The sequence below is a fragment of the Polypterus senegalus genome, chromosome 4 (assembly GCF_016835505.1).
Source record: "Polypterus senegalus isolate Bchr_013 chromosome 4, ASM1683550v1, whole genome shotgun sequence".
Taxonomy (NCBI): domain Eukaryota; kingdom Metazoa; phylum Chordata; class Cladistia; order Polypteriformes; family Polypteridae; genus Polypterus; species Polypterus senegalus.
Window position 1 is genome coordinate 82,048,736 of NC_053157.1, and position 24,462 is coordinate 82,073,197.

General features: G+C 39.9%; 18 non-coding genes across 18 annotated transcripts; all 18 read left to right on the forward strand.

The window, feature by feature from the left end:
• Positions 1–13,061: 13,061 nt before the first annotated feature.
• Positions 13,062–13,134, forward strand: trnar-ccu. The gene has a single exon. It is a non-coding gene; the product is annotated as a tRNA-Arg (tRNA).
• An 834-nt stretch (positions 13,135–13,968) lies between these two features.
• trnam-cau lies at positions 13,969–14,040 on the forward strand. The gene has a single exon. It is a non-coding gene; the product is annotated as a tRNA-Met (tRNA).
• A 227-nt stretch (positions 14,041–14,267) lies between these two features.
• Positions 14,268–14,340, forward strand: trnar-ccu. The gene has a single exon. It is a non-coding gene; the product is annotated as a tRNA-Arg (tRNA).
• Positions 14,341–15,174: 834 nt separating this feature from the next.
• On the forward strand, positions 15,175–15,246 carry trnam-cau. The gene has a single exon. It is a non-coding gene; the product is annotated as a tRNA-Met (tRNA).
• A 227-nt stretch (positions 15,247–15,473) lies between these two features.
• trnar-ccu lies at positions 15,474–15,546 on the forward strand. Its single transcript has one exon. It is a non-coding gene; the product is annotated as a tRNA-Arg (tRNA).
• An 834-nt stretch (positions 15,547–16,380) lies between these two features.
• Positions 16,381–16,452, forward strand: trnam-cau. The gene has a single exon. It is a non-coding gene; the product is annotated as a tRNA-Met (tRNA).
• Positions 16,453–16,679: 227 nt separating this feature from the next.
• On the forward strand, positions 16,680–16,752 carry trnar-ccu. Its single transcript has one exon. It is a non-coding gene; the product is annotated as a tRNA-Arg (tRNA).
• An 834-nt stretch (positions 16,753–17,586) lies between these two features.
• trnam-cau lies at positions 17,587–17,658 on the forward strand. The gene has a single exon. It is a non-coding gene; the product is annotated as a tRNA-Met (tRNA).
• A 223-nt stretch (positions 17,659–17,881) lies between these two features.
• On the forward strand, positions 17,882–17,954 carry trnar-ccu. The gene has a single exon. It is a non-coding gene; the product is annotated as a tRNA-Arg (tRNA).
• An 834-nt stretch (positions 17,955–18,788) lies between these two features.
• On the forward strand, positions 18,789–18,860 carry trnam-cau. Its single transcript has one exon. It is a non-coding gene; the product is annotated as a tRNA-Met (tRNA).
• A 227-nt stretch (positions 18,861–19,087) lies between these two features.
• trnar-ccu lies at positions 19,088–19,160 on the forward strand. Its single transcript has one exon. It is a non-coding gene; the product is annotated as a tRNA-Arg (tRNA).
• An 834-nt stretch (positions 19,161–19,994) lies between these two features.
• On the forward strand, positions 19,995–20,066 carry trnam-cau. The gene has a single exon. It is a non-coding gene; the product is annotated as a tRNA-Met (tRNA).
• Positions 20,067–20,293: 227 nt separating this feature from the next.
• trnar-ccu lies at positions 20,294–20,366 on the forward strand. The gene has a single exon. It is a non-coding gene; the product is annotated as a tRNA-Arg (tRNA).
• Positions 20,367–21,494: 1,128 nt separating this feature from the next.
• trnar-ccu lies at positions 21,495–21,567 on the forward strand. The gene has a single exon. It is a non-coding gene; the product is annotated as a tRNA-Arg (tRNA).
• Positions 21,568–22,402: 835 nt separating this feature from the next.
• trnam-cau lies at positions 22,403–22,474 on the forward strand. Its single transcript has one exon. It is a non-coding gene; the product is annotated as a tRNA-Met (tRNA).
• A 227-nt stretch (positions 22,475–22,701) lies between these two features.
• On the forward strand, positions 22,702–22,774 carry trnar-ccu. The gene has a single exon. It is a non-coding gene; the product is annotated as a tRNA-Arg (tRNA).
• Positions 22,775–23,607: 833 nt separating this feature from the next.
• trnam-cau lies at positions 23,608–23,679 on the forward strand. Its single transcript has one exon. It is a non-coding gene; the product is annotated as a tRNA-Met (tRNA).
• A 227-nt stretch (positions 23,680–23,906) lies between these two features.
• Positions 23,907–23,979, forward strand: trnar-ccu. Its single transcript has one exon. It is a non-coding gene; the product is annotated as a tRNA-Arg (tRNA).
• Positions 23,980–24,462: the final 483 nt, after the last annotated feature.

Consider the following 24,462-nt stretch of genomic DNA (forward strand, 5'->3'; position numbering starts at 1 on the left):
ACAGGCATATTTTTTTGAAAGTTTGTCCTTGTGCCTTATTAATAGTCATTGCAAATGGCAATCTATTAGGAAATTGTCTGCATGTAAAAGTAAAAAGCAAATTAGAATCTGATGGGGTCAGGGAAATCCAGGAATTAAGGACAGTTTGTGAGGTAGCAGATGTGATAGTCTTACACTCCAGTACATTGCGGTGAATGCTGGTAACAGAAAGTCTAGTGCCTTTGCAGAGACCTTTTGCTGGCATGAGGTTCCTGAGAAGCATGATGACTGAACCAATTTTAATTTTGAGTTTATGCGGAGGCATGCCAGTGGGAGTAAGACTATTAAGAAATTCTTCGGTGGAATGCAAGTTGATCTGCAGGATCGTCTGTGATGATGGAGTCAATGCTGATGAAAGTTACTTCGTTGTTAGGGATAAGTTTCAGAACCTGTTCATTAAGGTGTAGTGAGTCCTCGTTGGTGACGCTTAATACTTAATACTGAGTTGTTCCAGAGTGACAGTTGAGAAGTCGATGTTGTCATATAATTACCTCGAGAGCGATGTTGGAAGCCTGCGGAGGGTGAGAGTTGGCGGGCGGGGCCTTGTCGTGCATTCCCCATGATGTGGGAGGAGGGTTAGAGTGGGCGTTTGTGGCTGTTTCGTGCGTAACCCATGGGTGGGGCTCTGTTAGAGTTGGCGGGCTGGATTCTGTGAGTTGGCGGTCGTGGCTCTCTGTCTTGCATGCGGTGAAAAGTCAACGTGGCTCAAGGGTGCATGTGGACTTTTGCACAGACGAAAGTGACTGAGGCTGTGTTTGATGAGTTGTTGCGTGCGGGCACATGAGCAGGCAGTGCTTGCGCTCACTGTCTTGCATTCCCTTAGTGAATTATATGTATAGATATGTAATGAAACTAGTTTAACAGATTCACATAGCATCACAAAACAATGGCCACATAAAGATTGTCTGTTTCCACAACCTCAAATCATATTGGTTTTCATGCTGTTTCTTTTAATTATTGCCTGTCCTGACTCCTTTTAGTATTTGTCTTTAATTACTTTTCTCTCTGTTTTTAATGTACTTTTACAATGTTGGTGTTTCCTTACTTTTAATGTAATTTTTTTTACTAACTACAAAATAACCAACTTACAAGGGAATTAAACCTGCAACAGTGTGAACAATATCACTTTTTTCCCACATGTACATGTAGAAACTTCTTTCTTCTTCTTCTGGCTGATGATTAGCAACCATATCATCAAATTAAAACATTTAAAATGCTCCAACTTTCAAATCAGTTAACTAAGTGTTACTGCTTCTTTTTTGCTGAAAGATTGCTGAATTGTACCACTGAAGCAGGTTATTCAGCCAAATGCAGTTAAAACCAATTCATTTTCACAAAAAAGAATTTGATATAACAGCTGATTTGTGGTGAAAAAATATTTTTATTGTTTGTTAAATAATACTTGTAATATTAAATTTGTTTGTGGAATATAGGATTATTTAATATGTAAATAAGGCTGTATTGTAAAGTTCATATGGGATAGCTAGCATTTTTATTGTGTGTATTTAAGCAAGAATTTAACAGGCAAAGTGTGGTCTGCAAGCAAATGACAATGACTTCATTGGAAAAAATAACTGTTTTTCAAGAGGAATATTGAGGAATATTGGGATGTATACAAATAAGATAAAGGATATTGTGAGATATGTAAAGCAAATGCTAATATGTTGTTATGATTACTAGATTTTGTAAGAGTTGTATAAGAGTTAAGCTCTGATATGCTAACCAGTGTGTTTGCATGCTTGTAAGGAGGTATGAAATAAGTGCTTGGACCCTTTAAATCAATATGTTATTGTATTTCACTAAAAGTAGTTTTACTGGCAAGAAATAAGACTATTAGAAATTATAAATGTTATGATTACAGCTGAGGCTGGAGCTGCAAGAGCTGCGGCAGGATAATAAAGACCTGGAAAAATGTATATATAATCGCTTTGATGCAGCCTTTAAAGGTATGCTGGGGGAAATTGAAGAACACATTCAGGATAATGTGTTCAAACTGAGAGCACTTGCCGATCAACTGGAAGACGTTAAGCAGACATTCACGACTCGAATTGAAAAAGCTGAACACTTGGCATCTACCACCGATGGAAAAGCTACAGCTGCAAATTCCGAATGCAAAAAGCTTGGAGACAGACTTGCGGCTCTGGAAGATGGATGCAGAAGGAATAATATTAGAATCGAAGGTCTATCTGAGAATCGTGAAAGTCCAAACCCAGTAAAACTCATAGCTCAACTATTCTCAAAAATAATTGGAGAGGACTTTAAATCAGATACCGAGACAGCAGCAGCTTATTGCATATGTGGATCAAATACCTCTAAACCTAGGACTCTAATTGTTTGCTTCGAGAGATTACAATTTAATTTTAAAGTAATGTCACTTCTCAGACAGAAACAAGAGATTATATTTTAAAATTACCACATTCTTTTTTTCCCTGATTTCTTACCCTCAACAGCTGCTAAAAGTGCCGCTTTTTACAAAATTAAACAGCGATTACGGAAAGCCGATATCAAATACAGCCTCTTGTATCCTGCTAAACTGAAAGTGGATATTCAAAACAAATGTTACATCTTTCCACCACGGAGGAAGCAGAAAAGGAGTTAAGAAAGCTGATACCAACACTGTTTTGAAATACGATAGTGAGTTGCACCGTGTCATGGCATGGCAAGAAGATATTACCTGCTGTCTGATCCGCTTGCAACGATACGGGTACCATAATTATACATCTTTTTTTCATCTCAGCCACTTTCTGTTTATGTTTTAATTACAATCATACACGTATGTGTGGATTAAAATAGTGTTTTATTTTTTTTTCTTTTTACTATTCTAAAGGGGGCTGTTTAATATCATACCCTTGGTTTATTGTTATTGTTATTATTGCATTAGGGTTTACTATGCTTATGGTCACTTTTTAACACCATTCCCTGAGTTAATTATCTTAATATTTCAAGACTGTTGAAGATTATATTTTATGCATATAGTATTTAGACCTCATTGGCAATAGATATCTCTACTTTTTAATTCTCAAACGTGGCTGTGGGGGGGTTTGTTTTGAACGTGCTCTGTCTCTAGGTATGTTAGAGAACTGGGAAGCAAAATGGTTGGGTGGGAGGGGGAGAAAGAGAGCAAGCTATATCTAATCTATCCTTTTAATCCTTATAATTATAATTACCAATGTAACAATAGGCTGCATAGCAATAACTCATGGGAAAATTGTAAATTAAGGTTAAAGCCGTCTCACTTACAGTTAAGACTACAAAATGACATCAAAAATTTAGATTCAATGTCTCAATGATGGGGCAATTAACTTTGTGAGCTGGAATGTTAAAGGCCTGAATAATGAATTAAAGAGAAAGAAAGTATTCTCTCACCTAACAGATATAAACGCTAAAATAGTATTTTTACAGGAGACCCACTTACTAAGCAAGGATCAGTTCCGGCTGCAAAAAGACTGGACTGGCCAAATGTTCCATTCCAGCTTTACAAAGAAAACTAGAGGTGTGGGAATTCTCATACATAGAACAGTCTCATTTGTAGCATCAGATGTAGTATCTGATCCTGAAGGGAGATATATGATGGTCATGGGCAATTTATTTAACTGTAAAGGGATTTTGATAAATGTTTATGCACCCAATGTCGATGATAGGGTATTCATGTAAAATGTATTTACATAGATTCCCAATGTGAACACTCATAAAATTATAATGGCTGGGGACTTTAATTGTGTTTTAAATCCACTCTTAGATAGGTCCCCTGTCACAGGGGTGATGACATCTAACACTGCAAAGACAATTACACAGTTTTTAACTGACCAAAACTTATCAGACCCCTGGAGGTTTCTTAACACAATCTCAAGAACATATTCATTCTACTCACCATTACATCATTGCTACTCAAGAATTATTTCTTAATAACTTAATAACTTCTTGCCAATGATTAAATCTTGCAAGTACGACGCTATTGTTATTTCCGACCATGCCCCACTCATCTTGGAGCTAAAATCATTATGCCCTACATACTCATCTTGTAGATGACATCCTAATCCACTTCTATTAGCAGACAAGAACTGTACAGAATTTATATCAAAACAAATCAGTTTCTTTCTAGAGACAAATACATCCTCAGAGATCTCCCTACTCTCTCTTCTGTTTCTTTCCCGGTTTTCTGTGGTGGCGACCTGCGCGACCACCTGATCAAAGCACCATGATGTTCTTACATTGATGGATTAAAAGGCAGAAATCTACATGACCATCATCATCAAGTCCTTCCATGAGAACTCTAAATGCAAAGAGGACTGTTTCATTTATGTTAGGTAGAATGCCCAGAGGGGGCTGGGCGGTCTCATGGTCTGGAACCCCTGCAGATTTTATTTTTTCTCTCAAGCCATCTGGAGTTTTTTTTTTTGTTTTTTCTGTCCTCCCTGACCATCGGACCTTACTCTTATTCCATGTTAATTAATGTTGTCTTATTTTAATTCTTACTTTGTCTTTTTTTTTCTCTTTTCTTTATCATGTAAAGCACTTTGAGCTATATTATTTGTATGAAAATATGCTATATAAATAAATGTTGTTGTTGTTGCAGGAATACTCTTGGAAATTCTAAAGGCCTTCTAAAAAGGACAGATTATTTCATATCTTTCCGACAGAAATAAATTAGAAACCAAGAAGGTATCAGAGCTAACCAGCGAAATTACTAGAATATATCAAGAACATGCCAGGTGTCCAAGTGAGGCTCTTCATAGGAAAAGGCATGCTCTACGTTCAGAGCTCACCCTCTTAACAACTAAAGAAACTGAACAACTCATTTTTAAATCAAGACATCATTACTATGAACACGGAGAGAAAGCTAATAAGAAAGAAGTTCGCAATGCAATTCCAGCAATCACCAACACGAACAAAGATAAAATCATAGACCATAAAAATATAATGCACACATTTAGAGACTACTATCCATCCATTATCCAACCCGCTATATCCCAACTACAGGGTCACGGGGGGTCTGCTGGAGCCAATCCCAACCAACATAGGGTGCAAAGCAGTAAACAAACCCTAGACAGGGTGCCAGACCACCGCAGGAGACTACTATAAATCCTTATATTTTACTGAGTTTTAAGAAGACAACACACAATTTACAGTAATGCATTTCTGGATGCATTACAGATACCACAAATAGATACTCTTAATGCAGAGGAATTGGATAAACCTCTGGCGCTATCAGAATTATTAGATGCTATAAAGTCACTTCAGAGTGGGAAAGCATCAGGCCTTGATGGCTACCTGTTTCCTTAAGAGGCATTAGCTCTCCGGAAATGTGTTCTTTTGAAATTGCGGCACATTAAGCAACTAAACAATATAGTAATATGACAGAAAAGGCGATATCCCTCCCATCGTGATTACGGCGGTACAAGAATCACATGAGAAAAATATATTTTAGCTTACATTTACTGACGGTTGACGCGGTTACAGACGGGAAGCATATGACAAAGTCTTTTATCCAGGTGGGAATCTGGATCTACGCAGTCTGCCATTTTTCGTCCCCACGCTGAGAGGGTTTTCAGACTTTGCCGACACTTGCTTCAAAGGGTTTGGCTGTTGTCCAAGCCTTTTAATACTGTCTGCTTCACTTGCTGGTCTTCTCTGTCTCCAAACAAGGGCAGGTAGGGGCTGACCTCCTCCTCCACAAAATACAGAAATATCATAATGCTTACATGGCAGTTCTTATTCTCCCTACAAGGAAAGAAGATTTTGTACTGACAGAGGACAAAAATACTGTTCTGTGTTTAAGATGAATATACAATCCTCCAGTTGTCTTTGGCTATCTAGTCTATGCTTGGTTGGCAATTCTGAATTGAATTGAATTCTCAATGCTGAACCCCTGTGTGCCAAACTTAGCATACACATGTGAAAGGAGACTTTAACAGTGTTGTTCAAGACAGTGACATAAAATATAAAAGAAAAATGTATTATAACATTACCCTCTTGAATTTTATAAAAAATTCTCCACTCAGCTTGCTCCCCTCTTATTAGCAGCATTTACAGAAGCTACAGATAATCAAATACTACCTCAAACTTTTCGCCAAGCATTAATCACCGTCTTTTCTAAGCAAAATAAGGACTTATTACAATGTGCATCATACAGACCAATTTCACTTCTGAATAATGATGTTAAGGTACTCTCCAAATTCCTATCTAGAAGGATGGAGAAAGTGATGCCTTTGGTAATATCACAAGATCAAACTGGATTTATTAACACTGGAATTACCAGAGCCTACGAAAAAATTTGTAGATTCGTCCCACCTTAAATCGCTTCTTAAAACCGTTCTCACCTCTCCGCCAGCATCTTTTGTTAATCTAAATGTGCTGATAAAGAAAGCTCAAAGTAGCCGGCTATTCCATCACCCACCGACTTAGAACGTGCACAAACTTCTCCCAGCTCATGCCTTGATTGATTATCTGGGAGTGAAGTGTAGTTTTAGAGTGGAAATAATAGATCATTATTTGGAATACATGCATTTCACGTGTGTTCCTTTTCTAAAGTAATCGATTAAAAAAAAATTTTAAAACAGAAACGTTTTTCATATTATAGTAGTAAATAACAAAATTTAGGCACAAACTATATAATGTATGAAGCCTGAAGTCCAAATATCAAAGAAACACTTTCATAAAAGGTACAAATATAACAGAGTATGATTTTATTCAAAAATATAACTGCAGAAAAAAAAGCCGCCTTAGCATGTCACATTGACACCTACTTACTACAATTGCCATGGTAGTGTAATGGTATCAGCTGCTGACTAGTAACCAAAAGGTCATCAGTTTGATCCTGGATGATTCAGTTTTGAGAAGTAATCTGCTCTTATTCTTACTAATTTAGAATAAAAACATACATTTGATTTCAGTGTGTAACAGCCAGTGTAATTTATGATACTTGTAAAGGTTAGTTTCGTTTTTTTTTATTCACTTTCATTTTCTCTCAGTCGTGTTCAGGATCCTTCCCTACCCCAAAATCCCCAATACTGCTGTTTTCACATAAAGATGCGCTATAGCTCTGCAGCGTACTTGTGACTGCATTCTCGTAACAATGCTTGCGAACTGAAGTGCCTGCGTGCACTTTTTGTGGCATTACACGTTTATTTTTTGAGCATACCCGTGTTGCTCAAACACAAAAACATATGTTGGTGTACAAGTATAACAAAACAAGTGCACTTTTATTCTAGACTATAAGTGAAGAAAAAATAAAGCAAGTTACAGTAGGCGGTTGATACGACAGCTTGCGTGGTGCAATGCTAAGACCTGTTGATTTCCGATCCGTGCTATATAAAATCATCACATTCAAATATTAACAATTCCCACAAACCCTTCCTACATTTACGACATGTGTACTTGTTGCAGTGTACACATCTCTCTGTGCTATGGTTCCTATTACACTGAATGAACACCTGACACTGTACTTTCTTCCCAATATAAATAACATTCGAGCTATAGCGCGTCTCCAAATAAATCACATTTGAGCTATAGCGCGTCTCCAAATAAATAACATTTGAGCTATAGCGTGTCTTTATCTGAAAACAGCAGTGTCAGATGGGGAGGGGGAGATCGTGAACATTACTGAGAGAATGGAACTGAATTAAAAAAAAAAAAAGCTAACCTTTACAATTATAAATGCATTTACAATGGCTCTTAAAGACTGACTGAAATCAAATGTGTGTTTTTATTCTAAATTAGTACAGAAACGAACAGCGTCAGATCGGGTTTGAATACACACTGATGCTGTTACAGAAGGCGTCAGCTTTTTCAGTGCAGCAGTTTCAATGTACAGTACATGCAATATTATTTGAAAACGAACAGCGTCAGATCGGGCGCATATTCAAACCCAATCTGACGCTGTTTGTTTTCAAATAATATTGCATTAGTGTGATGATTTTTTACATATATTGTCACTTTCATTCATCTTGCGGTTTGTAATCAGTGACCGCGTGTTTTTTTCCCTGATCTTGCCAGTTCAAACATATTGCTGTATGGTGGTGTTTCTTTTGTACTCCAGGACATGCAGAGGACAGAATAGTACAGAGCAGTAAGTTCAGCGCTATATGCAATCAGACAGACAGACAGACAGGCAGAGAAGGCACTAGATATATAAATAAACAGGGAAGGCACTGTATAATAGATATATAAAAAACAGCTAAGGGGATAGATATATAGATAGATAGGAAGGAAAGGCACTATATGACAGGCAGACAGGGAAGCTCCTATATAATAATAAAATTACTGTTATTACTATATAGATAGACAGGGAGTTCAGGCAGGCAGAAAGACGGAGATTAAAAATAAATAAATAAAATTTCTCCCCAGTGAAGAATCGAACTCTGATCTATTGAGGTACAGCAAGTCTGCTGCACTCTAAGTGACAAAATCTCGCCATTACTCCATGGAAGCTGTTGTAAAACTTCTGAACCTTTTATGAAAATGTTTATTTGATCTTTGGCCTTTAGGTTTCACACATTTTATAGTTTATGCCTACATTTTGTACATTTAGAAAAACAGCTGCTTGCTGTTTGTTTTTATCGGCACATTTACAGGACAAAGGAGGCTGGCGGAGAGGTGAGAATGGTTTTAAGAAGCGATTTAAGGTGGGTCGGATCTACGTGTTTTTTCGTAGGCTCTGGTAATTCTAGTGTTATAGGCCGACACATAGCTTCCAATCTTCGACGCCTGTTTAATGTAATATATTCACCAGCAAAGTCAAACACAACCAGAGATATTACTATCATTGGATGCAGAAAAAGCATTTGATATGATTGAATGGAACTACCTTTTCACTACATTAGAGAAATTTGGGTTTGGACTGAACATTTGTGCATGGATCAAACTATGGTATACCAATTCAGAAGCTTCAGTTTGTATTAACAACATTTGTTCAGACTACTTTAAACTAGAACGTGGTACCGGACAAGGATGCCCCTTGTCACCACTGCTATTTGCAATCACTATTGAACCACTGGCAGTTCACTGTTGAAATGCTTATGAAGTAAAGGGGATAATCAGAGAAGGACTTGAACAGACATTTTCTCTATATGCAGATGATATGGTACTGTATATATCAAACCCACAAAATACTGTGCCTGCAGTCTTAACAGCACTTACAGAATTTCAAAAGATCTCTGGTCTCAGAATTAGTTTGAATAAAAGTGTGCTCTTTCCAGTGAATTCACAAGCATACAATATTGGATTGGACATCTTCCCTTTTATAATTGCAGATCAGTATAAATACCTAGAAGTAAATATCACAAATAAACATCAAGCTCTTTATTAACAAAATTTCACCGTCTGTAAGGAAAAAATTAAGTAAGACTTGCATAGATGGTCAACCCTTCATCTCACTCTAGCTAGAAGAATTAACGTTGTTAAGATGAATATCCTTCCTAAGCTTCTCTTTTTATTTTAAAACATTCCAATATACATCAATAAATTATTTTTTAAGCAATTAGATTCAACCATAACCTCATTTATTTGGAACTTAAAACATCCACTTATTCAAAGAGTGACCCTACAAAGACCTAAGGCAGAAGGTGGCATGGCTCTACCCAACTTTTAGTTTTATTACTGAGCAGCAAACATACAAAGTATAAAAACTTGGACACAAATAGATGAACATAAACAGGCTTGGTGCAAAATAGAAATAAAATCCTGCAGTACTTCTTTATATTCCCTGATTTGTGCCCCTATTAATGCAAGTTATCGCCGATATACTAATAACCCAATTGTGCTTCACTGACTCAGAATATGGAACCAATGTAGAAAGCATTTTAAGATGGAGAATCTTTTATCTGTGGCACCTCTGCATGAGAACCACCTTTTTCAACCCTCGCAAACATATGCAGTTTTTAATGTCTGGAAAACATTTGGGATTAAATTGAGATCTTTATATAGACAACATATTTGCATGCTATGTACAATTACATTCTAAATTTAACTTTCGAGCAACACATTTCTTTCGCTATCTTCAAATTAGAAACTTTGTTAAACAGAACCTGCCCGATTTTCCTCATCTCCCACCTGCTGAAAAAAATATTGCTCAGTTTTGAGGACTCAGACAGCATTTCTGTAATATATAATATTATTTTACACTCCCTCGCTTTCATAGATCCAAGAGGACAATGGGAAAAGGATCTCTCACTCAACATATCAGAAAAGGAGTGGAAGGTAGCAATGCAGAGAATTCACTTGAGCTCCATATGCGCAAAGCATACAATTATTTAACTCAAAATTATATATTGAGCACATCTGTCTCGCTTAAAACTGTCTAAAATGTTTCCAGGGCAAGATCCAACCTGCAGACACTGCAATTAAGTTCCAGCTTCACTGGGTCACATGTTTTGGGCCAGCACTAAATTAACATCATTCTGGATAAAAATTTTTAAGTGCCTTCCAGATAGTCTTGGTGTCACAATCTCTCCTAAACCATTAACAGCTGTGTTTGGTGTTCTTCCAGATGGACTTAAAGTGGAGAAGGACAAAAAAAAATTGTGATTGCCTTTACTACACTATTGGCACACAGACTTATTTTGCTAAACTGGAAGAATCTTAATTCTCTTTTAAGTCAGTGGGTAACTGATGTTTTATATTATTTGAAATTGGAAAAAATCTAATTCTCACTTAGAGGATCTGTGCAGAACTTTTTCAAAACCTGGCAGGATCTAAACAATAATATTTTAGAATAAGCTCTTAAAGCACTGAGGAAGCAGATTCGTTTCCCATTTCTTTATAGACTTCATAGCCTCCTCATATTTTGTGGTAATGCTTAAGGTGGTTATATAAATCCATATTATATTATGATGTGTCTATTCCTACAAAACAATCTTCACATTTTATGTGCTGTTGACCATCACCCCTTACACCCAAAAATATCTACACAAAAAAGAGTTATGTTTCTCCTCTTTCCACAATCACATATCACAGTACATGTGAGGTGACGTGGAATATATTATTAACATCTATTGGTTATGTTGAACAAGGAGCACTTTCTCAGAAAATCTCTAATACTGTCAACAAAGGTTTTATGTACTTTTTATGAGGATATAAATGCTACATTTTTGAAAGTGTTCTTGATGCAAATTGTGTTCAGACAAAGTTGGCTTGCAAATGTAACCCGATTATGGCACGACCAACTCAGAACCAATAAAATTCTGCATTTCTAATGGGTAAGCAAGTGGCTTGAAAAGCGAAAAATAGGAGATTTAAATCCAATGTGAAATGTTTTTGACTGTTGTTGAAAATCAAACATTTCTCTTTTCCAAAGCACCTGGCTATACCATCTTCTTCTGATTTCTCTCTCTCTTTCAGAATTTAGAATCATTGCAACCTATTTGCTGCAAATGCTAACCTCTTGTGGTAACTGGCCTGGACACAGACAGGCAGACACCAATGGTTCAGCAACCAACACACGTTTAATCATTCTATACAATATTTACAGTGCACACACAACCCCAAAACTACCCCAAAGTCCAGGTCTCACTATGCCTCTCATTTTCTGGTCTGCCTCTACTCCTCTCCTCTCGAGCTCCATCGTGCTTCCTCCCAACTCCAGCCATCGAATGGAGGGAGGCGGCCCCATTTATACACACTCGGACGTGCTCCAGGTGCCTCCCGATTAGCTTCCGCCGGCACACCCAAGTGTGTATCGGCTGCAGACCTGGAAGCACTCCGGGTGTCCCTGGTCTTCTTCCCCCCAGCACTTCTGTGTGTGGCAAAAGTGCTGAGGGCCAGGGCTCCTCAGGCATTGGGGTGCCTCCTGGCGGTGACCACAGGCCCCTATAGGGTTGAGCTTCTAAGCTCTGTTCCTGTGGTCCCCAAAGCCACCAGGGTGGTTGCCCCCTTGTGGTCTGGAGGAGGCGTAATCCCTCCTCTGCTCCATCCGGGCATCCTGGCTGGGTGGCACCCCCAGCTGCTTGCCACACTCTCTTTGGTTTTCCTCTTGTTCCCCTTTTTTTTTTCTAGTTCTCTTATCAACGTTGAAATCTTTCCTTACTAGAAATCAGGGAACTGAAAGAGTGAAAAATATGAAATAATACTTGTACTGGAAATCCATTAAAAAAAACTAGCTAATTACATCATTGTTTGAAATTAATCCTGATTAATTGCATTAAACATTTAAACATGTAATCAAAAAATAAGCACTTACACACTGAATAACAAAACTAATGTAGAATTCATACAAAGGAATTTGAAAAAAATGAATGGCATAGCTTAAACATAACAATGACCTTGAACCTGAACATTTAACCAAATACATAACACTTGTTGCATTAAGCAAATACACCCTAAATTTCTCTACCTTCCTAATAGGTAAGTTGAAAAGAAGGCAATAAGAAAGCAAGGCCAATGTAATATAAGCACCATCAAAAATAAAAAAAAATCTGTTAATTCTCAAATTGGCATAGTATATAAAACACAGATATGTAACACAAAAAAAATAAATGATTAAACCGACTGTTGATTTTAAATACACTGCTGAAGACCGATTTAATTGAAAGTATAAGCAACTTAATGGACATACATTAAAATTGTGTTAAAAATGCTTTTATGCCATCCTCAATTGTTCATCATCATCAATAACTTAATAATTAAATGTAATAATTATAGCCAACACAAGTGTATTTCAACTGGTGTGCTGTGGAAAAATAATTGAGTACCCTGAATCCTGACATGAGAAAAAACACTCTCAGATTGACTAATGAATGGTTGTACCAATGGCATAAGTCTTCATCAATGAACATGGTTGAATTTTCTATCTGAACACGAATTCACATTATCTTCACTCGAGGCTTCATGCCTTTAATTTTTCGTTTGAAATCTTAACTGTTTCAGAAGGCATAAACTTACATTCATCAATGTAAGTTTATACATTTTTTATACATTAGTTCTTTATCCATGCCAATCTAAACCATAAACGGTTCTCTTCTCTTTTTTTCCCTCTCCGATCTGATTAGAAGCACCAAGAAATGTACAATTCCAGGAGGGAGCATTTTGTCCCAGTGGCCTAATGGATAAGGCATTGGCCTCCTAAGCCAGGGATTGTGGGTTCGAGTCCCATCTGGGATGTCTTGCTCAAAACTGCCCTTTCACAGTACATTCAGTGTGAGGCCTTTTGCCAAAAGCCTAGGTAACTTGGTAGAAAATGTCAGATGCCATTTCCTTCTTCCCCTTTCCCTTTGTCTGTGTCTGTTTCCATTTGTGTCTCTCAATCTCTATCTCTCTCTTTCAGAATAAAGAGTAAAGACATCTAACAAAATTCCAATGACAATCTCTGATTTTAAGCCGGTTTCCTCTATTCCTCCTTCTTCTTTATCTTATTCTGTTTTCAGCTCTTAAACCTTGACTGGCTCCCTCCAATGGAAGGAATTTGGAGGGGGCAGATACGGAAGTTAAATCCCACCTGCCTAATGGTGTGTGTTCTATTTTTGATTTTTCCAGCACAATTTCTTACCTCTTATTACTGCTTGGAGGCTCTTCCAAAGTGTGTTGGTGGAGGCTGAACTCTTCCGCCTAACAAGCTAATTCACGTTAAGCACTTGACAGAATTAAGAAGAAAACAGCATCTGAAATCAAAGCTGCATGCAAATATCCACACAATGTAGGACCCTATTACGGCTGATATCTTGAATGATTGTACCTAAGGCATAAATCTTCAACAATTCACGTGGTTGAATTTTCTTTCTCTTCACGGTTTCCTGTCACGTTCTCCCGAGGCTTCATACCTTTAATTTTTGCTGTGAAATCTTAACTGTCTGAGAAGTCCTAAAGTCACATCAATCTTCTTACCTGTTTTTACAAAAGAGTTCTTTATCCACGACTGTGAAACCATTAGCAAGTTGTTCACCAAGAGCTGCTTGTATCCAAGTGAATTGGCATTCAGAAACAAAGAGGGTGGGAGTTAGCAGAGTGGCGCAGCGGAAGCGTGCTGGGCCCATAACCCAGAGGTCGATGGATCGAAACCATCCTCTGCTATGCCGTCTTGATGGCAGGGTGGCCCTCACCTGTCTTTCTCATTTCCTTATGCAGTCATTGCCACTGAATTTTGTAGCAGAAGCAACGGTAGAGAAAACCACTGCATTGTTGAAAGTATTACAAGAAAGAAACGCTCCTCCATGAGCTAAACGGTTCTCTTCTCTTTTTTCCCTCGCCGATCTGATTAGAAGCACCAAGAAATGTACAATTCCAGGAGGGAGCATTTTGTCCCAGTGGCCTAATGGATAAGGCATTGGCCTCCTAAGCCAGGGATTGTGGGTTCGAGTCCCATCTGGGATGTCTTGCTCAAAACTGCCCTTTCACAGTACATTCAGTGTGAGGCCTTTTGCCAAAAGCCTAGGTAACTTGGTAGAAAATGTCAGATGCCATTTCCTTCTTCCCCTTTCCCTTTGTCTGTGTCTGTTTCCATTTGTGTCTCTCAATCTCTATCTCTCTCTTTCAGAATAAAGAGTAAAGACATCTAACAAAATTCCAATGACAATCTCTGATTTTAAGCCGGTTTCCTCTATTCCTCCTTCTTCTTTATCTTATTCTGTTTTCAGCTCTTAAACCTTGACTGGCTCCCTCCAATGGAAGGAATTTGGAGGGGGCAGATACGGAAGTTAAATCCCACCTGCCTAATGGTGTGTGTTCTATTTTTGATTTTTCCAGCACAATTTCTTACCTCTTATTACTGCTTGGAGGCTCTTCCAAAGTGTGTTGGTGGAGGCTGAACTCTTCCGCCTAACAAGCTAATTCACGTTAAGCACTTGACAGAATTAAGAAGAAAACAGCATCTGAAATCAAAGCTGCATGCAAATATCCACACAATGTAGGACCCTATTACGGCTGATATCTTGAATGATTGTACCTAAGGCATAAATCTTCAACAATTCACGTGGTTGAATTTTCTTTCTCTTCACGGTTTCCTGTCACGTTCTCCCGAGGCTTCATACCTTTAATTTTTGCTGTGAAATCTTAACTGTCTGAGAAGTCCTAAAGTCACATCAATCTTCTTACCTGTTTTTACAAAAGAGTTCTTTATCCACGACTGTGAAACCATTAGCAAGTTGTTCACCAAGAGCTGCTTGTATCCAAGTGAATTGGCATTCAGAAACAAAGAGGGTGGGAGTTAGCAGAGTGGCGCAGCGGAAGCGTGCTGGGCCCATAACCCAGAGGTCGATGGATCGAAACCATCCTCTGCTATGCCGTCTTGATGGCAGGGTGGCCCTCACCTGTCTTTCTCATTTCCTTATGCAGTCATTGCCACTGAATTTTGTAGCAGAAGCAACGGTAGAGAAAACCACTGCATTGTTGAAAGTATTACAAGAAAGAAACGCTCCTCCATGAGCTAAACGGTTCTCTTCTCTTTTTTCCCTCGCCGATCTGATTAGAAGCACCAAGAAATGTACAATTCCAGGAGGGAGCATTTTGTCCCAGTGGCCTAATGGATAAGGCATTGGCCTCCTAAGCCAGGGATTGTGGGTTCGAGTCCCATCTGGGATGTCTTGCTCAAAACTGCCCTTTCACAGTACATTCAGTGTGAGGCCTTTTGCCAAAAGCCTAGGTAACTTGGTAGAAAATGTCAGATGCCATTTCCTTCTTCCCCTTTCCCTTTGTCTGTGTCTGTTTCCATTTGTGTCTCTCAATCTCTATCTCTCTCTTTCAGAATAAAGAGTAAAGACATCTAACAAAATTCCAATGACAATCTCTGATTTTAAGCCGGTTTCCTCTATTCCTCCTTCTTCTTTATCTTATTCTGTTTTCAGCTCTTAAACCTTGACTGGCTCCCTCCAATGGAAGGAATTTGGAGGGGGCAGATACGGAAGTTAAATCCCACCTGCCTAATGGTGTGTGTTCTATTTTTGATTTTTCCAGCACAATTTCTTACCTCTTATTACTGCTTGGAGGCTCTTCCAAAGTGTGTTGGTGGAGGCTGAACTCTTCCGCCTAACAAGCTAATTCACGTTAAGCACTTGACAGAATTAAGAAGAAAACAGCATCTGAAATCAAAGCTGCATGCAAATATCCACACAATGTAGGACCCTATTACGGCTGATATCTTGAATGATTGTACCTAAGGCATAAATCTTCAACAATTCACGTGGTTGAATTTTCTTTCTCTTCACGGTTTCCTGTCACGTTCTCCCGAGGCTTCATACCTTTAATTTTTGCTGTGAAATCTTAACTGTCTGAGAAGTCCTAAAGTCACATCAATCTTCTTACCTGTTTTTACAAAAGAGTTCTTTATCCACGACTGTGAAACCATTAGCAAGTTGTTCACCAAGAGCTGCTTGTATCCAAGTGAATTGGCATTCAGAAACAAAGAGGGTGGGAGTTAGCAGAGTGGCGCAGCGGAAGCGTGCTGGGCCCATAACCCAGAGGTCGATGGATCGAAACCATCCTCTGCTATGCCGTCTTGATGGCAGGGTGGCCCTCACCTGTCTTTCTCATTTCCTTATGCAGTCATTGCCACTGAATTTTGTAGCAGAAGCAACGGTAGAGAAAACCACTGCATTGTTGAAAGTATTACAAGAAAGAAACGCTCCTCCATGAGCTAAACGGTTCTCTTCTCTTTTTTCCCTCGCCGATCTGATTAGAAGCACCAAGAAATGTACAATTCCAGGAGGGAGCATTTTGTCCCAGTGGCCTAATGGATAAGGCATTGGCCTCCTAAGCCAGGGATTGTGGGTTCGAGTCCCATCTGGGATGTCTTGCTCAAAACTGCCCTTTCACAGTACATTCAGTGTGAGGCCTTTTGCCAAAAGCCTAGGTAACTTGGTAGAAAATGTCAGATGCCATTTCCTTCTTCCCCTTTCCCTTTGTCTGTGTCTGTTTCCATTTGTGTCTCTCAATCTCTATCTCTCTCTTTCAGAATAAAGAGTAAAGACATCTAACAAAATTCCAATGACAATCTCTGATTTTAAGCCGGTTTCCTCTATTCCTCCTTCTTCTTTATCTTATTCTGTTTTCAGCTCTTAAACCTTGACTGGCTCCCTCCAATGGAAGGAATTTGGAGGGGGCAGATACGGAAGTTAAATCCCACCTGCCTAATGGTGTGTGTTCTATTTTTGATTTTTCCAGCACAATTTCTTACCTCTTATTACTGCTTGGAGGCTCTTCCAAAGTGTGTTGGTGGAGGCTGAACTCTTCCGCCTAACAAGCTAATTCACGTTAAGCACTTGACAGAATTAAGAAGAAAACAGCATCTGAAATCAAAGCTGCATGCAAATATCCACACAATGTAGGACCCTATTACGGCTGATATCTTGAATGATTGTACCTAAGGCATAAATCTTCAACAATTCACGTGGTTGAATTTTCTTTCTCTTCACGGTTTCCTGTCACGTTCTCCCGAGGCTTCATACCTTTAATTTTTGCTGTGAAATCTTAACTGTCTGAGAAGTCCTAAAGTCACATCAATCTTCTTACCTGTTTTTACAAAAGAGTTCTTTATCCACGACTGTGAAACCATTAGCAAGTTGTTCACCAAGAGCTGCTTGTATCCAAGTGAATTGGCATTCAGAAACAAAGAGGGTGGGAGTTAGCAGAGTGGCGCAGCGGAAGCGTGCTGGGCCCATAACCCAGAGGTCGATGGATCGAAACCATCCTCTGCTATGCCGTCTTGATGGCAGGGTGGCCCTCACCTGTCTTTCTCATTTCCTTATGCAGTCATTGCCACTGAATTTTGTAGCAGAAGCAACGGTAGAGAAAACCACTGCATTGTTGAAAGTATTACAAGAAAGAAACGCTCCTCCATGAGCTAAACGGTTCTCTTCTCTTTTTCCCTCGATCTGATTAGAAGCACCAAGAAATGTACAATTCCAGGAGGGAGCATTTTGTCCCAGTGGCCTAATGGATAAGGCATTGGCCTCCTAAGCCAGGGATTGTGGGTTCGAGTCCCATCTGGGATGTCTTGCTCAAAACTGCCCTTTCACAGTACATTCAGTGTGAGGCCTTTTGCCAAAAGCCTAGGTAACTTGGTAGAAAATGTCAGATGCCATTTCCTTCTTCCCCTTTCCCTTTGTCTGTGTCTGTTTCCATTTGTGTCTCTCAATCTCTATCTCTCTCTTTCAGAATAAAGAGTAAAGACATCTAACAAAATTCCAATGACAATCTCTGATTTTAAGCCGGTTTCCTCTATTCCTCCTTCTTCTTTATCTTATTCTGTTTTCAGCTCTTAAACCTTGACTGGCTCCCTCCAATGGAAGGAATTTGGAGGGGGCAGATACGGAAGTTAAATCCCACCTGCCTAATGGTGTGTGTTCTATTTTTGATTTTTCCAGCACAATTTCTTACCTCTTATTACTGCTTGGAGGCTCTTCCAAAGTGTGTTGGTGGAGGCTGAACTCTTCCGCCTAACAAGCTAATTCACGTTAAGCACTTGACAGAATTAAGAAGAAAACAGCATCTGAAATCAAAGCTGCATGCAAATATCCACACAATGTAGGACCCTATTACGGCTGATATCTTGAATGATTGTACCTAAGGCATAAATCTTCAACAATTCACGTGGTTGAATTTTCTTTCTCTTCACGGTTTCCTGTCACGTTCTCCCGAGGCTTCATACCTTTAATTTTTGCTGTGAAATCTTAACTGTCTGAGAAGTCCTAAAGTCACATCAATCTTCTTACCTGTTTTTACAAAAGAGTTCTTTATCCACGACTGTGAAACCATTAGCAAGTTGTTCACCAAGAGCTGCTTGTATCCAAGTGAATTGGCATTCAGAAACAAAGAGGGTGGGAGTTAGCAGAGTGGCGCAGCGGAAGCGTGCTGGGCCCATAACCCAGAGGTCGATGGATCGAAACCATCCTCTGCTATGCCGTCTTGATGGCAGGGTGGCCCTCACCTGTCTTTCTCATTTCCTTATGCAGTCATTGCCACTGAATTTTGTAGCAGAAGCAACGGTAGAGAAAACCACTGCATTGTTGAAAGTATTACAAGAAAGAAACGCTCCTCCATGAGCTAAACGGTTCTCTTCTCTTTTTTCCCTCGCCGATCTGATTAGAAGCACCAAGAAATGTACAATTCCAGGAGGGAGCATTTTGTCCCAGTGGCCTAATGGATAAGGCATTGGCCTCCTAAGCCAGGGATTGTGGGTTCGAGTCCCATCTGGGATGTCTTGCTCAAAACTGCCCTTTCACAGTACATTCAGTGTGAGGCCTTTTGCCAAAAGCCTAGGTAACTTGGTAGAAAATGTCAGATGCCATTTCCTTCTTCCCCTTTCCCTTTGTCTGTGTCTGTTTCCATTTGTGTCTCTCAATCTCTATCTCTCTCTTTCAGAATAAAGAGTAAAGACATCTAACAAAATTCCAATGACAATCTCTGATTTTAAGCCGGTTTCCTCTATTCCTCCTTCTTCTTTATCTTATTCTGTTTTCAGCTCTTAAACCTTGACTGGCTCCCTCCAATGGAAGGAATTTGGAGGGGGCAGATACGGAAGTTAAATCCCACCTGCCTAATGGTGTGTGTTCTATTTTTGATTTTTCCAGCACAATTTCTTACCTCTTATTACTGCTTGGAGGCTCTTCCAAAGTGTGTTGGTGGAGGCTGAACTCTTCCGCCTAACAAGCTAATTCACGTTAAGCACTTGACAGAATTAAGAAGAAAACAGCATCTGAAATCAAAGCTGCATGCAAATATCCACACAATGTAGGACCCTATTACGGCTGATATCTTGAATGATTGTACCTAAGGCATAAATCTTCAACAATTCACGTGGTTGAATTTTCTTTCTCTTCACGGTTTCCTGTCACGTTCTCCCGAGGCTTCATACCTTTAATTTTTGCTGTGAAATCTTAACTGTCTGAGAAGTCCTAAAGTCACATCAATCTTCTTACCTGTTTTTACAAAAGAGTTCTTTATCCACGACTGTGAAACCATTAGCAAGTTGTTCACCAAGAGCTGCTTGTATCCAAGTGAATTGGCATTCAGAAACAAAGAGGGTGGGAGTTAGCAGAGTGGCGCAGCGGAAGCGTGCTGGGCCCATAACCCAGAGGTCGATGGATCGAAACCATCCTCTGCTATGCCGTCTTGATGGCAGGGTGGCCCTCACCTGTCTTTCTCATTTCCTTATGCAGTCATTGCCACTGAATTTTGTAGCAGAAGCAACGGTAGAGAAAACCACTGCATTGTTGAAAGTATTACAAGAAAGAAACGCTCCTCCATGAGCTAAACGGTTCTCTTCTCTTTTTTCCCTCGCCGATCTGATTAGAAGCACCAAGAAATGTACAATTCCAGGAGGGAGCATTTTGTCCCAGTGGCCTAATGGATAAGGCATTGGCCTCCTAAGCCAGGGATTGTGGGTTCGAGTCCCATCTGGGATGTCTTGCTCAAAACTGCCCTTTCACAGTACATTCAGTGTGAGGCCTTTTGCCAAAAGCCTAGGTAACTTGGTAGAAAATGTCAGATGCCATTTCCTTCTTCCCCTTTCCCTTTGTCTGTGTCTGTTTCCATTTGTGTCTCTCAATCTCTATCTCTCTTTTCAGAATAAAGAGTAAAGACATCTAACAAAATTCCAATGACAATCTCTGATTTTAAGCCGGTTTCCTCTATTCCTCCTTCTTCTTTATCTTATTCTGTTTTCAGCTCTTAAACCTTGACTGGCTCCCTCCAATGGAAGGAATTTGGAGGGGGCAGATACGGAAGTTAAATCCCACCTGCCTAATGGTGTGTGTTCTATTTTTGATTTTTCCAGCACAATTTCTTACCTCTTATTACTGCTTGGAGGCTCTTCCAAAGTGTGTTGGTGGAGGCTGAACTCTTCCGCCTAACAAGCTAATTCACGTTAAGCACTTGACAGAATTAAGAAGAAAACAGCATCTGAAATCAAAGCTGCATGCAAATATCCACACAATGTAGGACCCTATTACGGCTGATATCTTGAATGATTGTACCTAAGGCATAAATCTTCAACAATTCACGTGGTTGAATTTTCTTTCTCTTCACGGTTTCCTGTCACGTTCTCCCGAGGCTTCATACCTTTAATTTTTGCTGTGAAATCTTAACTGTCTGAGAAGTCCTAAAGTCACATCAATCTTCTTACCTGTTTTTACAAAAGAGTTCTTTATCCACGACTGTGAAACCATTAGCAAGTTGTTCACCAAGAGCTGCTTGTATCCAAGTGAATTGGCATTCAGAAACAAAGAGGGCAGGAGTTAGCAGAGTGAGCGGAAGCGTGCTGGGCCCATAACCCAGAGGTCGATGGATCGAAACCATCCTCTGCTATGCCGTCTTGATGGCAGGGTGGCCCTCACCTGTCTTTCTCATTTCCTTATGCAGTCATTGCCACTGAATTTTGTAGCAGAAGCAACGGTAGAGAAAACCACTGCATTGTTGAAAGTATTACAAGAAAGAAACGCTCCTCCATGAGCTAAACGGTTCTCTTCTCTTTTTTCCCTCGCCGATCTGATTAGAAGCACCAAGAAATGTACAATTCCAGGAGGGAGCATTTTGTCCCAGTGGCCTAATGGATAAGGCATTGGCCTCCTAAGCCAGGGATTGTGGGTTCGAGTCCCATCTGGGATGTCTTGCTCAAAACTGCCCTTTCACAGTACATTCAGTGTGAGGCCTTTTGCCAAAAGCCTAGGTAACTTGGTAGAAAATGTCAGATGCCATTTCCTTCTTCCCCTTTCCCTTTGTCTGTGTCTGTTTCCATTTGTGTCTCTCAATCTCTATCTCTCTCTTTCAGAATAAAGAGTAAAGACATCTAACAAAATTCCAATGACAATCTCTGATTTTAAGCCGGTTTCCTCTATTCCTCCTTCTTCTTTATCTTATTCTGTTTTCAGCTCTTAAACCTTGACTGGCTCCCTCCAATGGAAGGAATTTGGAGGGGGCAGATACGGAAGTTAAATCCCACCTGCCTAATGGTGTGTGTTCTATTTTTGATTTTTCCAGCACAATTTCTTACCTCTTATTACTGCTTGGAGGCTCTTCCAAAGTGTGTTGGTGGAGGCTGAACTCTTCCGCCTAACAAGCTAATTCACGTTAAGCACTTGACAGAATTAAGAAGAAAACAGCATCTGAAATCAAAGCTGCATGCAAATATCCACACAATGTAGGACCCTATTACGGCTGATATCTTGAATGATTGTACCTAAGGCATAAATCTTCAACAATTCACGTGGTTGAATTTTCTTTCTCTTCACGGTTTCCTGTCACGCTTCTCCCGAGGCTTCATACCTTTAATTTTTGCTGTGAAATCTTAACTGTCTGAGAAGTCCTAAAGTCACATCAATCTTCTTACCTGTTTTTACAAAAGAGTTCTTTATCCACGACTGTGAAACCATTAGCAAGTTGTTCACCAAGAGCTGCTTGTATCCAAGTGAATTGGCATTCAGAAACAAAGAGGGTGGGAGTTAGCAGAGTGGCGCAGCGGCAGCGTGCTGGGCCCATAACCCAGAGGTCGATGGATCGAAACCATCCTCTGCTATGCCGTCTTGATGGCAGGGTGGCCCTCACCTGTCTTTCTCATTTCCTTATGCAGTCATTGCCACTGAATTTTGTAGCAGAAGCAACGGTAGAGAAAACCACTGCATTGTTGAAAGTATTACAAGAAAGAAACGCTCCTCCATGAGCTAAACGGTTCTCTTCTCTTTTTTCCCTCGCCGATCTGATTAGAAGCACCAAGAAATGTACAATTCCAGGAGGGAGCATTTTGTCCCAGTGGCCTAATGGATAAGGCATTGGCCTCCTAAGCCAGGGATTGTGGGTTCGAGTCCCATCTGGGATGTCTTGCTCAAAACTGCCCTTTCACAGTACATTCAGTGTGAGGCCTTTTGCCAAAAGCCTAGGTAACTTGGTAGAAAATGTCAGATGCCATTTCCTTCTTCCCCTTTCCCTTTGTCTGTGTCTGTTTCCATTTGTGTCTCTCAATCTCTATCTCTCTTTTCAGAATAAAGAGTAAAGACATCTAACAAAATTCCAATGACAATCTCTGATTTTAAGCCGGTTTCCTCTATTCCTCCTTCTTCTTTATCTTATTCTGTTTTCAGCTCTTAAACCTTGACTGGCTCCCTCCAATGGAAGGAATTTGGAGGGGGCAGATACGGAAGTTAAATCCCACCTGCCTAATGGTGTGTGTTCTATTTTTGATTTTTCCAGCACAATTTCTTACCTCTTATTACTGCTTGGAGGCTCTTCCAAAGTGTGTTGGTGGAGGCTGAACTCTTCCGCCTAACAAGCTAATTCACGTTAAGCACTTGACAGAATTAAGAAGAAAACAGCATCTGAAATCAAAGCTGCATGCAAATATCCACACAATGTAGGACCCTATTACGGCTGATATCTTGAATGATTGTACCTAAGGCATAAATCTTCAACAATTCACGTGGTTGAATTTTCTTTCTCTTCACGGTTTCCTGTCACGTTCTCCCGAGGCTTCATACCTTTAATTTTTGCTGTGAAATCTTAACTGTCTGAGAAGTCCTAAAGTCACATCAATCTTCTTACCTGTTTTTACAAAAGAGTTCTTTATCCACGACTGTGAAACCATTAGCAAGTTGTTCACCAAGAGCTGCTTGTATCCAAGTGAATTGGCATTCAGAAACAAAGAGGGTGGGAGTTAGCAGAGTGGCGCAGCGGAAGCGTGCTGGGCCCATAACCCAGAGGTCGATGGATCGAAACCATCCTCTGCTATGCCGTCTTGATGGCAGGGTGGCCCTCACCTGTCTTTCTCATTTCCTTATGCAGTCATTGCCACTGAATTTTGTAGCAGAAGCAACGGTAGAGAAAACCACTGCATTGTTGAAAGTATTACAAGAAAGAAACGCTCCTCCATGAGCTAAACGGTTCTCTTCTCTTTTTTCCCTCGCCGATCTGATTAGAAGCACCAAGAAATGTACAATTCCAGGAGGGAGCATTTTGTCCCAGTGGCCTAATGGATAAGGCATTGGCCTCCTAAGCCAGGGATTGTGGGTTCGAGTCCCATCTGGGATGTCTTGCTCAAAACTGCCCTTTCACAGTACATTCAGTGTGAGGCCTTTTGCCAAAAGCCTAGGTAACTTGGTAGAAAATGTCAGATGCCATTTCCTTCTTCCCCTTTCCCTTTGTCTGTGTCTGTTTCCATTTGTGTCTCTCAATCTCTATCTCTCTCTTTCAGAATAAAGAGTAAAGACATCTAACAAAATTCCAATGACAATCTCTGATTTTAAGCCGGTTTCCTCTATTCCTCCTTCTTCTTTATCTTATTCTGTTTTCAGCTCTTAAACCTTGACTGGCTCCCTCCAATGGAAGGAATTTGGAGGGGGCAGATACGGAAGTTAAATCCCACCTGCCTAATGGTGTGTGTTCTATTTTTGATTTTTCCAGCACAATTTCTTACCTCTTATTACTGCTTGGAGGCTCTTCCAAAGTGTGTTGGTGGAGGCTGAACTCTTCCGCCTAACAAGCTAATTCACGTTAAGCACTTGACAGAATTAA